At 37.7% G+C, this 12,800-nt stretch overlaps 1 long non-coding RNA gene across 1 annotated transcript; it reads left to right on the top strand.

The window, feature by feature from the left end:
* Nucleotides 1–421: 421 nt before the first annotated feature.
* Nucleotides 422–11,979, top strand: LOC306637571. The gene is made up of 3 exons (XR_013757215.1): nt 422–572; nt 4,232–4,332; nt 11,682–11,979. It is a non-coding gene; the product is annotated as an uncharacterized lncRNA (long non-coding RNA).
* The last annotated feature ends 821 nt before the right edge of the window (nt 11,980–12,800 follow it).

Genomic DNA, 12,800 nt, shown 5'->3' with positions numbered 1-12,800 from the left:
TATATGCTACTTCCTACCAAGGGCATATATCTGTGCATTTTACCTCTCTACTCTTTGGGGACTCTACAATGGCAGTGTCTATATTGGATGACAGAGATCCAAAGGCAGCCTCCATCATCTGTGCCAGATGGACTCTACTTCCAGAGGGCATTGGCTCAGGATGCCCTCTGCAGTTTTCCTTCTGAGCTCTAGTCCTAGGACAGGCCCTCTGTCAGAACTTGTGCCTTCATCAAGAGCATGAAAGTGTTCCAAAAGCTAGGCCCCACAGAATGTTTCAAATGCCAAGAGGCAGAGGTGTGGCTTTCAAAGCATTCCCCTAGCTCCCCTGCCTTGCAGAACTCTGCTTCTTCCTGTTCAAGAGCTGGTTGTGCCAAGCAGGAAGAGCTTCCTCTGCCCCAACCCACAGTCACAGGAGGGAACATGTTTGACTCTTGGATGTTTCGCTTTTTTCTTTCAGGGAGACAAGGCCTGGATGATACCAATTTTCATCAAGTCTCCTACTGCCATGGGAAGTCACCCAGGTGCATCTTCCAGAGGAAACCAGAAATATGTCTATGGTGGGATGTCTTGGGGTATGCTCTGTGGACCTGTGGATCCAGTGTGGGGAGGAACTGTATGTGCTCACGCCTCAGCGATGATACCTTCCTCCCTGTGATGTTCTCATTTCTTCAACCCACTCAGCTGTGGCTCTCAGATTTTCTTGGCAATTATGCACAGTAGACAACAGATAGGAGCTGTTGATACAGAGAGAAAAATATTCCTGAAAAATGTTCTTGATTTAGCCAGGAAAGAAGCATATCCATATTTTACCACATTCAGTTAGTCAAAATTGAATCTGAAAAATTGGTTTTTGTAAAATTGAAATTCAAGCAAAAAAGTGGGATAGCAAATTGAGTTAAAATTAATTAAGTATTTAATTCATTATTTTATGTATTTATATATCGGGTACTTATTGAGACTACTCCATAGGTAGAGTTAGGGGAACTCCTTTTCTTATCAATTGCAACGCCTTTGTGGGACAATGCCTAACCCAAAGTGTATGTCTGTAAAACTCCTTGTGATTTGTAATAAAGTATTTTACTGGGCTGTTTTTGTTCTATCTCAATATGCAATCAATGTCACTAAAGTGAGAATAGAAGTGAAAGCTTGGTATTTTCTCTAGTACTGTAGGAATTTTCTTATTTGGTTCAGTTTAACATATTGCAAAAATATGTGTGGTTATTTGTCACTAAACTGAGCATATAAAGACCAAAAGACCCATGTGTTTTCTCAATAAATATCAATATAGTCTACAGTTTTGTTTAGCAGTAGAAAACAATCATTCAATGCTTTCAAAATTCTATTTAGTGCCAAAATCATCTTCTTTCTAGAAGGATAATCACACTAATTAATATAAATCGGGAGGATCAGAGATAGACCTACTGATCTATTACCATCTTCTAATCACACTGCACAGATCATCCATTATTTATGTGAAACCCGAATTCTGCAATGAATTGTACAAGAGTCCCTTGAGAGCTTCTAATTAATTTTATACCTTTGAACCCACAAAGAAGTATAACAATGACTATCAAACATACCAAATCATACCAATCTTTAAACATATTTCAGAGAAAAAAGTTTGACATCAATGTAAGCATTGATAAAACTAATAATAAGAAAATTCGTGTTTATTCTTTGACACTAACACAGAATTAAATACTTTTGTAAACTTACCACATTTAATCTTCACAATAATCCCCCTATTATGTGTGCAAAATAGAGCTGCTACCGCTATTTGAATGTTAAGCAAACTGGAGGTTAGATATTTTAGTTAACTTCCCCAAGGCCACCCATCCAGGGTCAAAGATAAAATTTAGATTTGTTTGACTATCTCTAATTTCAAAAGCAGTAATTTTCTATCATATTTTGTGTTGACTTCTTCATTTAGAATCTCTTTATTAGGCATCCTAATTTCAATATAAGATGTCAGTGCTCCCAAATGTACATAGTAAGATATAAAAACACACTGTAATTTGATCTAAAAATTCATGGAATTCTCATGCCATGATAGGAAGTAAGAATATCAGCTGTTACTGACCACTTTTAAGGAAGACAAAATGAGCATCTTGATATTTACATGAGATCATTTGAACACCATGTCACCTACTCAGTCTTTTATGGTGTCCACATTTAACCACGTATCAAGCAAGAGTAGCAGAATTTGCGATTGTGATAACACTGACATAGTGGAGTTTGCAGATAGTAAAAATTCACAGAAATATGCCTTTGGTAGGAAGTAGCATATACAAAAGGGGATAGATAAATTACACAAAAGTCAAAAATTGAAAGAATGATTACTTGCATTTGGAAGAAATTACCAAAAACTTTAAGAGACACAACCCTTGAACAGTACCCAGTAAATTGTAAAGGTGTTGTGCTTTAACAAAGTCCAGAAGGATAAACTTGAAGTCCTTTTATCTCAGGAGAAATGATGGTGTATCACATTACTTTACCTTCATTGAATTAATTGAAAATTAATCACTAAAATTATACATAAAGAAAAATGGTTAGGTTGAGTTTTGTTTTAATATTGGTTTGGTTGGTTATACTACACATAGAGTTTGAAGCTAAGGTATAATCCATGTGCATGAAATTCCAATAGATCTTTGAGTTATGTATTTGAAATTAGGGAAGACCTGCAGAACATTAATTCAGGAACTTCCAACAGAATTTTCCAATGGGGGATTAGAAAAGACAAAGAAACACACAGAAAGAGAAAGCTGGGACCAGGTGAGAAACTGTCCTCTGACAGAGGAGCAATGACCCAAAGCTGGCTCAGCATGTTTATTATACAGGTTTTATCATCAAAAGGGTGTTCTGAGAGAAAGTTTCTTCAAAGCAGGCAGGCCAAAGGACGGAGTACTGGCATCCATTTATAATTATCTTTTTGCACTCATAATTCTCTACCCCTGGCAGTAGGTGTCTGAACTCAGGGTCAAGACCTATAGCCCATGCCTTTCACAGAACCTCTTTAAGCGGGGCATTTGGGAAATGTTGACTTGCAACGTTGTACAGGAAGTTCCCAGCGCAGGTGCAGCCTTCTGCTGTAAGACAGAGACCCTGATCCAAAACATTGCTCCCCACAATCGTTTTCTAAAGGTGACAGTTGAAATTATCAAGACAGAATTTTAAGAAGAAGAAAAAAAATTTAAAAAGAAAAGGAAGGAGGGAAGGGGAAAAAAGAAGCTAGAAACTACTTACCCCAGACTCCTATAACTAATCTCCTGGAAAGTATATGCCAAAACTCCTTTGCTTAAGATTGGAAAGAATGACGTGAGGTAGAAGCCTCCTTCTTGCTGCAGTTTCTACAGACAAGCAGTAGCAGGAAATGTGACAGTTCAGAGACAGTGTAGTCATCAGATTTGGTTTTCCAGTGTCTGGACCTGAGCTTCACGAGTGGGTCAGAATGTGTGATGGCAGAAGTGGGCAGAGCAGACTCCTGAGCACTGAGTTGCAGCCATGAGGAAGGGCTTTTAGACTCCACAGGACAGTCCTTTCTGACGTCCTCCCTGTAAGCCATTATGCAATTTTGTAAGCCACTAATTCCCAGCATTCAATCCCATTCTCCTGAAATATGTACAGTGGTATTCACTTCTGCACTGACATTTACCAACAGTGCTCACCAAGACCACATTTTGTAAATGTGAAGTGAAGAGAATAAAGGTTGATAAATACTCACTGAACCTAAAAATATTAGTTATACAAGGTTTTTTGGCAATGTAGCTTTGGTCGAATGGTAAGAATGCAAATAATAATGATGGCGATGATGGTACTACTATTGAGTGTCGATTCTGTGACAAGCCCTCTTTGAATGGTTATGTGTTACAATTCATTTGCTCCCACAATTATCCTTTGAAATATGTGTATTATATTCCTATTTGGCATATGCAAAAACTGAAGTATCAAAGATTTTATATTCAGTGCCCAGTATCACACCACTATAAAGAACTAAGGCTGTGATCTCAAACCTATCCATCATCAAAATTTGTGCTTTTGGTCACTATGCTACCTCAAAATGAAAAAAATGCAGAGTTTAAAGGAACCAAATAAACAACCAGAAAGCAAAATATGAGAACAGACACAAGAATTTGTATTGAATGACAAGGAAAGACAGTAAAATTCAAGCCACACCTTGAAGGAGTAGCAGGTCAATAGCTTTAAGAAAAGTTAACTTTTTTCATTTATTCAGCACAGGTGATCGATCCATGTGCATGTTTGAAGATAGGAATGGAGGAGACTGCAACAGGAGTGATCAAAGCAAGAGAAGAGAGTGTAACGCCAGGAGCAGAGGTGAGAAAGGGAATCAGGGTTATCATGGCAGAGAAGTAGGAACTCCTCTAAGAGGGTACAAACTGAAGACAGCAAGTGATCGGTGTGAAGACACACCTGCCCAATCACTGGGGACAATAGACAGACTATTTTATTCTTGGCAGAACCAACAGGTGTTAAGGGGCTGCTGAGAACTTATCTTTTCTATGCTTGTGAGAAATCTAAAATGTACCAGTTACTTTCTTGAAAGTGTGGAGTGTAAATGATCTTCAGCTGCATGATTGTGGGTAGAGGACAGAGATTTGTGGAAAGAAGGGTGGCAAATTTGGACTTAAATATCTTCACCCAGCTCTGCACCTACTGAATTTAAAGCCATAGGAGGTTGAGTTAAAAGTGGATAGCCGTCAGGGCAGCCATGAGGTGTATTTTCAAATATACTTGTGTGCTTTTGGTTTTGCCATTCTTCTTCAGTGGCTTAAATGAAAAATAGGAATAGACACTTTTTCCAAAGTGTTTACATAATGAGTTTCCAATTAGAATTCTGTTGATGGAGGTTTTATGATAAGTAAAATTGCAGACAACTGAAATGATTTGACAAGATAACCCAGTCAGAATGTCATCAGATATTGGTGCACAGCTATCTAGACACATTCATTTTGAGGTTCCTAAGTATAAAAAAGAACGGGTAGAAGGGCAAGAAAGCAAGCACTCTTCCTTTCCTAATTTTTCCCACCCTGAGGTCAATGTATGCACATAGTTGTTCATTCCACACGTTGGACAACCCTGTGTACCAGATGTGATCTACACAGATTGAATACACTGGAGGTTCCAAGTTCAAATTCTGGGTATGGTTTTCCATGAAAATCACTAACACTGATGTGGTAATGATGAGTTATACACAAAGGCAATGATCACATCAAAAAATTCAGCAGCAGATTCTGGCAACAGTTTCACAGGACCTACACATTTACCTCCTCATTTTAATTTAAATGTCTTAGTCAGAAACTTTAAGTTGATATAACAATATCTGGCAGATAGAATTACCTCAAAATTCATATTTTAAGTGTGTTACTCTGCTCTCTGTTATAATAAATATCTTAAATAAATCAACATATAGAGGGAAAAAAGTTGATTTTGGCTCAGAGTTTTGGAGGTTTCAGTCTGTGATTGATTGGCCCCATTGCTTTGGGTTTGTGGCAGCACATCATGGCAGGAGCTGGTGAAGGAGTGGAGCCTTCAATTCCTGGCTGCAGTCCTGTATGGTGGGTTACTGTGCTGAACACTGTAGGGATTAAAACAATGGTGTGTGCTTATATAAGCACTGCTAAATCTAGGAAAGGTGCAATAAAATAAGGTTAAAATATTATTAAAAATGGTATACCTTTGTAGGTGCTTACTATGGACAGAGCTTGCAGGACTGGAAGTTGCTCTGGGTGGGTCAGAGAGTGAATGTGCAGTTCTACAGTCTACAACTATAAACTTTGTCAACACTGGATGCTTAGTTTGCCCAAAATTTATAGAAAAAGTATTTTTCCTTCTTCAATAATAGTTTAATCTCAGCCTATGTAACTTTAATTTTATAAACCTGTTAATTTTTTTTACTTTTGACTCTTTTTTTTTAGTAATATAGGTTAAAATACAAACATTTGGTAGAGCTGTATCAAAACATTTTGTTTCCCCCTATACTCATTCCATAAGATTTTTCATACTTTTAAATTTTTATTTCATTACTTTTTAAACTTTCGTTGAAACCCAATACACACACACACACACACACACACACACACACACATATTAGCCTAGGCCTACACAGGGTCAGGATCATCAATATCTTTATCCTTCACCTCCATATCTTGAGCCACTGGAAGGTCTTCAGGGGCAATACTGTGCATTCAGCTGTCATTTCTAAGAATAGCAATTTTTTTTATGGAAAGTTCCTGAAGGACTGCCAAGATTGTTTTATACTTTCTTTTTTTTTTTTTTTTTTAAATAAGCAGAGTACATTTTAAAATAACAACAAAAATATATAGTAAGCCAGTAACATACTCATTCATTAAGTATCGTGTACTGTATTTAATTGTATAACTACAGTCTTTATGTGACTGGCAACATCATGGGCTTGTTTACACCAGCATTAACACAGTCATGTGAGTAAGGCATTGTGCTGTAACAGCTACCATGTCACCAGGTGACAGGAATTTTTCAGCTTCATTATAAAATCTCTGGGATTACCGAGACTTATGTGGGACATTGACTGAAAGTTACTGGACTGAAGAATGAAACTATGAAATGTTATAATGCAGCATGCACTTGACAAAGTTTTGCATTTTGTCTTGGCATTTTTGATCTAGGCTGGCGTTGCTGACCTCTGATGGAATTGCAGCAGAGGGGTCACTGGTGACTGGATAATTTCAGATAGCCTCATTCACATATCTGACAATTCTTTGACTGTTGGCTAGTGGTGGGAGAGTGACCAGGCCATGTATCTTTCATAATCCAGCAGGTTAGACTGCACATAGGGAGGCCACCGTATTTCAAGTGATGTCTGAAGTATCTGCTGAATCACAACTGCTAATGCCTCATTGGCTGAAAGAGCTCACATCAACTCTGCAAATTTGAGGAATAGAGAAACAGATTACATTTCTTAAGGGGAGCATCTTCAAGGTCCCATTGCAAAGCCACTCTGGAAAGAAGGGTAATAATTTGAGGCCAATTTTTAAATCTATCACATTGGGTATTTATGAGTTAAGTCTTTTTCTTTCAATGGTTAATTTAAAATTAAATAATACTAAATGGTTTTAAAAATATTTTTGCACTCTATGAATTTATAGAAAAATTTTGGGAAACAGCTTTCATGAAACAAGACCATTGCAAAGGTAGAAGACCATGGGCACTCATTTTATAATTGCTCACTTGGTCTATCACTGTTGGATGCTTTGTGCCCACTGGGCTTTGGCAATATTAAGTTAAAGGTTCCTTTGAAGAATAAATTAGTATTTATTCAATTGATAAGATTTCAACCTAATTTATAAGCACAATCAAGTGAGAATATGGATTTCATTTCCAGAGTCAAAGAAAAAGTTTACCTGTGTACAATGTGGCAGTTTTCCTATGAGATTCCAATATAAACTCCTGGCCGTAGTGGGAAGAAAATAGAGAATAATGAGTGCTAGGAAGCAGAGTGAGAGAGTGGAGGGGAGAGGGGTCACTGAGGACTCCCCAGGACAAAGCAACTGGACCAGGGCAGTCATAAATTACCAAACAAGCACTACCTTTGCCTACTTGTCTGCAAACCGTTCTTTTAGTAATCACTTCATGGAAGGACTAAGTTTGCATTTATATACAATGTTCTTAATTGTTTTCAGTCTTACAAGACTTTGATTTCCTTTAATAGGTCTCCTAAATCTCTGCTTTCTACCCCATTTAATCTGATCTACCTGACTCCCCTCCACCACTCATTTATTTTCAGCCCAGAGGTTGAAACACAGGTGTCTTCCAAGGGTCTTACATAATTATCTAATTTGGAAACTTCAAAATAAGTCATTTTTCTTTTCATTTAAAGGGTGGGGGGAAGGGAAAAAATAACAGAATGAATCAAACAACATTGCTCTATGTAAATTTATGATTACACAAATGGTATGCCTTTACACCATGTACAAACAGAGAAACAACATGTATCCCATTTGTTTACAATAAAAAAAAAAAAAAAAAAAGGCTCAGCAAACTCATGTATAGAACTTAAAAAAATAAAACAAAACAAAAACCTCAACCTGAAAGTAGAATACTGATTACAAAAGACTGGGAAGAGTTTGTGTATGGGGGGGGAGGTGGAGAAAAGGTGTTTGAATTTAATTAGTGCATGCGGTGTGCATGCATGAAAATAGCACGGTGAACACCATTAATATGTATAATCAGCATGCTAATAAAAAATAAAAAGACTCAGTGAGACGTATTCTACTTCTCATTATTATTAAAATTCCCTGAAATAAGCACACGCCATCCTTTATCCTCAAAGATGATTCTGCCTGTGGGCAATCAGTAAGAAAAAAAAATACATCCTATAATTGTTTTTCAAAAAAAAGGTGATGAATTTCTGCAGATGTCTCTACACGTTCTCATCTGGAGATTTGAACTCCATAGATCTTCCTAGGCAAGCTAGAGAGATTGCCCTATTTTCAAAAGAAAATTGTGTTTTTTTCTTTGTTCAGTATTTTTATAGAAAATTAACCTAATTGTAACTTAGAGACACCAAGAAAAAGTTAACCCATTTACTCAAGAAGGATTTATACAATGACTCCATATTCATAGCTCTAGCTAAGGCTCTGATTATAGAATTAAGTACATAACTTTGTTCTCAAAAAAGTTTCAGACAATAAAAAAGATAGGCACCAAACATGTAATTACATTGCTGTGTACTAAGAATGATAATGGAATGATATGTAAGTTATTGAAAGATATTAAGAATAAAAGGGTAAATAACTCAGAATGAAGAGTAGGGAGTTACTAAGAAAGTTGCCAACATTGAAAATATGTGAAGTGATTTGTAAAGCAGGAAACTGGATTAGCTCACAGAGGGGTCTCTTCCAAGCAGAGATGAATAAACACCTAAGTCACAACACAGCCTCAGGTGTGGAGGTGGGACTGGATATGAGAAGAGTTAGCTATGAGCAGCTGGATGTGGTTCACATGAGATAAAAAACAGGAGAGGTAAGCAGAGGCTCATCTCAGAGGACCACCCTTGCTCCCTTCAGGAGCTGAAGTGAAGTCATCCTGGGGTTCTGAGTAACAGTGCCACAGCTGATTGGCATTTTTGGAAGCAAAATAAAGGCAAAGAGAATTTAGTTGGATGAGATTGAAGCCCATACATAAAATAAATGATGACAACATTTAATCCTTAATATTGCTGTATGCATGTGGATAACCCAAACCTTAAGATAGTGGTCCACATTTACTTGGAATTTAAGAAATTATATTGCAATGGGGAAAAAAAAGCAGTTGAATTTGGACAAATACTTCATATCTAAGTTTGGGATACCCTATCTGTAATTAGAGATGAAAATATCTATCTTAATTCATTTATGAGGATTTAGGAAGTCCAGGTTCAGACTGTACTTGTCCATCAATCACTGGACTGGAAAACTGAGTGATAAGGCAGAGTCAAGAAGGTACATGTTCTAAGGCTGTAAATGTTGGGATATGGGATGCTAGCGTAGGCGTGACCACAGGAGGGAAGGAGGACAAGACTAGAAAAAATGTTGATTAAACTCTAGGACACTGGGTGGGCGTCATTGCATCCCTTTCAGGATCACAGAGGAAGTGCTGGGTTTTGCTCAGGTGGCAGAAGACAAGAGCAATGAGAAAGTTCAGGCCAGATCATTTACTGGGTTTTCCTCGGGAAAGTCAAAGCAGGGTAGAGAAAACATTGCAGGGCACGCTAGGTCTCTGGTTGCCTGAATTTGGTCCTAGGATGATTTAAGGAAAGGGAAATATTGTCTTGGTGTGGGAGAACTAAAAGGATGATTGACACCATATGGTTGGGATTGGATGGACTGAATATCCATCACGTTGAGCACTTTGCTGTCTCTAAGGGATCTTCTTCAGTCTCTCTCTCTCTGGCCAGCAAGGTTTTGAAAAATCCAAAAGCATCATCAAATCCAGAAAATGGAAACAATGAGTCTCAGCACTGTACCATTTCAAAATCAGCAGTTCATCTGTTAGACTTTCCTACTTTGATTCCATGTAAAATGTTTCACATTGGACTTCTTTGTATAATTTTCTTTGGATAAAGTTTTGTCTAATGAAGCAAAGAAGGTAAAAAAAGAAGCAGGGAGGGGAAAAGGAATGGAGAGAGGAAGGAAAGAATAAAGAGAGGAAGGAGGAAAGGGAAGGAGAGGAGAGAGGGAGGGAAGTAGGGAGGGAGGAGGGAGGAACAGAAGAATGAAAGCAAAAGAAGCCAAGCATGCAAAGCTTCATCACTAGACTCTTCTTTCAACTGTTATAATTAAGTATAATTAGTTTTGTTAAATTTAGATTAATTGCTCTTATTCCCACCAAGGGGACACTGGATGATGTCTGGTGACGTTTTTTAATTATTATCACTTGGGGGCAATGCTAACATCTGGTGTCCAGGGAAGCTGCTGAGCACCCAGCTGCAAACAGCACAGCCTCTCTCAGCAAGAATGGTCTGGCCCATGATATTAAGTGTACTTCAGCTGGAAAGCCCTATTTGTTATTAGCATTATTTTCAATGGAGGGCAACTGAAGAAACTAAGCTAATATAATAAATTATAAAAGTATCTATGTACATAGTAAAATTTTTTGCTTCAAAAATTACATTTAGTCAAAAGGAAAATTCATTTTTTAGTTTAAAATATTTTACATAAAATTTTGAAGCCAGTGCCATGTGATTTCAAGTTTTCTAATCAGGTCAGCCACATGTTCAGCTGCTTCTCTTGCTCTTATTTAAAAGGAGAAGAAATTGGAAAAATAAATAAGAAAAACACCCTAATTCTGTTTTCTCTGTGAAACTGTATACCTCTGAGAACACAGCCCACCAACAGGGCACCTAACATTTCTGTTCACTAAAAATAAACTCTAGGGTCACAAAGAGAGGTGTGGCAAAGAGGAGCTAGGAGATTGACAGGTTTTTGTGTTTTTTTTTTTTTTTTTTTTTTTTTTCATCTTTGTTGTTCATTTAGATTAAAATGCAAGGATGGAAAGGTTATCACAGGGCAACATTACTTTGATGCTTTCATGGAAAATAGCATTTTAAGGATTAAAAAATAAGTGAGAAAGTGGCAAAATTAAAAAAAAATGGCATACCTTTATCAAAAAATATCACAGATGTAAAATGTGAAAAGTGGCCTAAAGGAAGCAAAAATGCCACCTTCAGTTACGCTCTAATAGCAATGGGTGCGGGTAAGGAATATGACATTCCCAATGAATGGCACATTGCAAATACTACTTGTGCAGCCTAGCTGAGTAAATGTAATGATGCATTAAATAATTCAAAGCCATAGAAATGTGTTGAAAACATGGCTAAAGGCATTTTGCAAATTCAGTCAATAAAGTCCCCATGCTATGATCTTTATTTTCCAAATCATGTAGATGGTGGAGATTGGTTTTCCACCTCTTCTCTCTTCAATTTTGATGACATTGCTTTGCTTAATTCTCCATGTATCCTGGCAAATAGTTACCAATGGGGAAGAATCAGGTTAGGCCAATCAATTTGACTTGTAACACACAGTTGTTTCCTGGTAAGATTTAACTTTCTTGAATTGGCCTTTCATTTTTTTTTTTTTTTTTCCTACTCCCTTTGGTTCAGTTTCCATGTATATACTAATGATTCTCAAAATTGTATTTGTTTCTAGGCCAAATTGTGGGAAACCATCCTTATTTAGCAGAATCAGACTAGGTTGAGCCATGGGATGCAGAGGCCTGGCTTCTAGGAACTGCCGGGAAGCATATGTGGCACTGTGTGGGAGTGGTTCCCTGTCTCCTTCTGGAATTTTCCCCCTAAGAAGATGGCTCCCCTAACTCCAGCCTATCCTGTCCATCACAGAAGAAGGTCCTCCTGGTCCTTGTCCCCTTTACCTGTATATTATAAATAAAGGTGATTTGGGCAACTCCATGTTGTTGTAAGAGGCCAGAGCTAATATGACCAGATCTGTCACACCCTCTCTCATATGAAAGGAATATTGGCTCTTGTGTGTTTATTGAGTAGAAAAGTTTTTTGGGTACTAGACAGAAAAACCACCAATATTCTCCTCGGGCAGTTAACCCTTTCCTCCTCCATGTGGGACATGGCGGAGAGGACCTCCACACCAAATAATTATTTCTAACTTCTTCCTATGGAGCTAATACTTCCTCCCTTGTTCCATCTTGAAAAGGCCTTCCAAATTCCAATCAATTTGCAAGTAATCCTTGCTTATCCCTGACTTCTTGACACTGGAACTTTGAACTTCTACATGAAGAGGGGTGGAATGATGACTTTGGGGTCTTGAGAATGTGGGTCAATCCAGTCTATATGTAAGTGTCAATATGCTCAACATTTGCAAGAGAGGAATTATGATAATGATTGTCCAGTTGTTTCTGTCAGCTTTTTCACTTCTGTGACCAAAATACCCGACAAGAACAATTTTAGAGAAGGAAAGTTTATTTGGTGCTTATGGTTTCAGAGGTCTCAATCCATATGCAGCTGGCTCCATTCCTCTGGGACTGAGGTGAGACAGAACATCATGGCAGAAGGGTGTGGCAGAGGAATGTGACTCAGGACATCACATTAGGAAGTGGAGAGAAAGAGAGAGACTCCCCTCACCATGGAAAAAATATATGCTAAACACATGCCCCCCAATGATCCAACATCTCCAGTCACACACTACCTGTCTACAGTTACTATCCAGTATATACGTATTAGCAGATTAATACATTGATTAGGTTAAGGGACTCCTAATGCAATTATTTCTCCTCAAAACCCTCTTATATTGTCT

Source organism: Sciurus vulgaris, assembly GCF_902686455.1.
Source record: "Sciurus vulgaris genome assembly, chromosome: 1".
Classification (NCBI taxonomy): Eukaryota; Metazoa; Chordata; class Mammalia; order Rodentia; family Sciuridae; genus Sciurus; species Sciurus vulgaris.
Note: the sequence above shows the minus strand (reverse complement) of the source record. Positions and strands in the feature narration are given on the sequence as shown.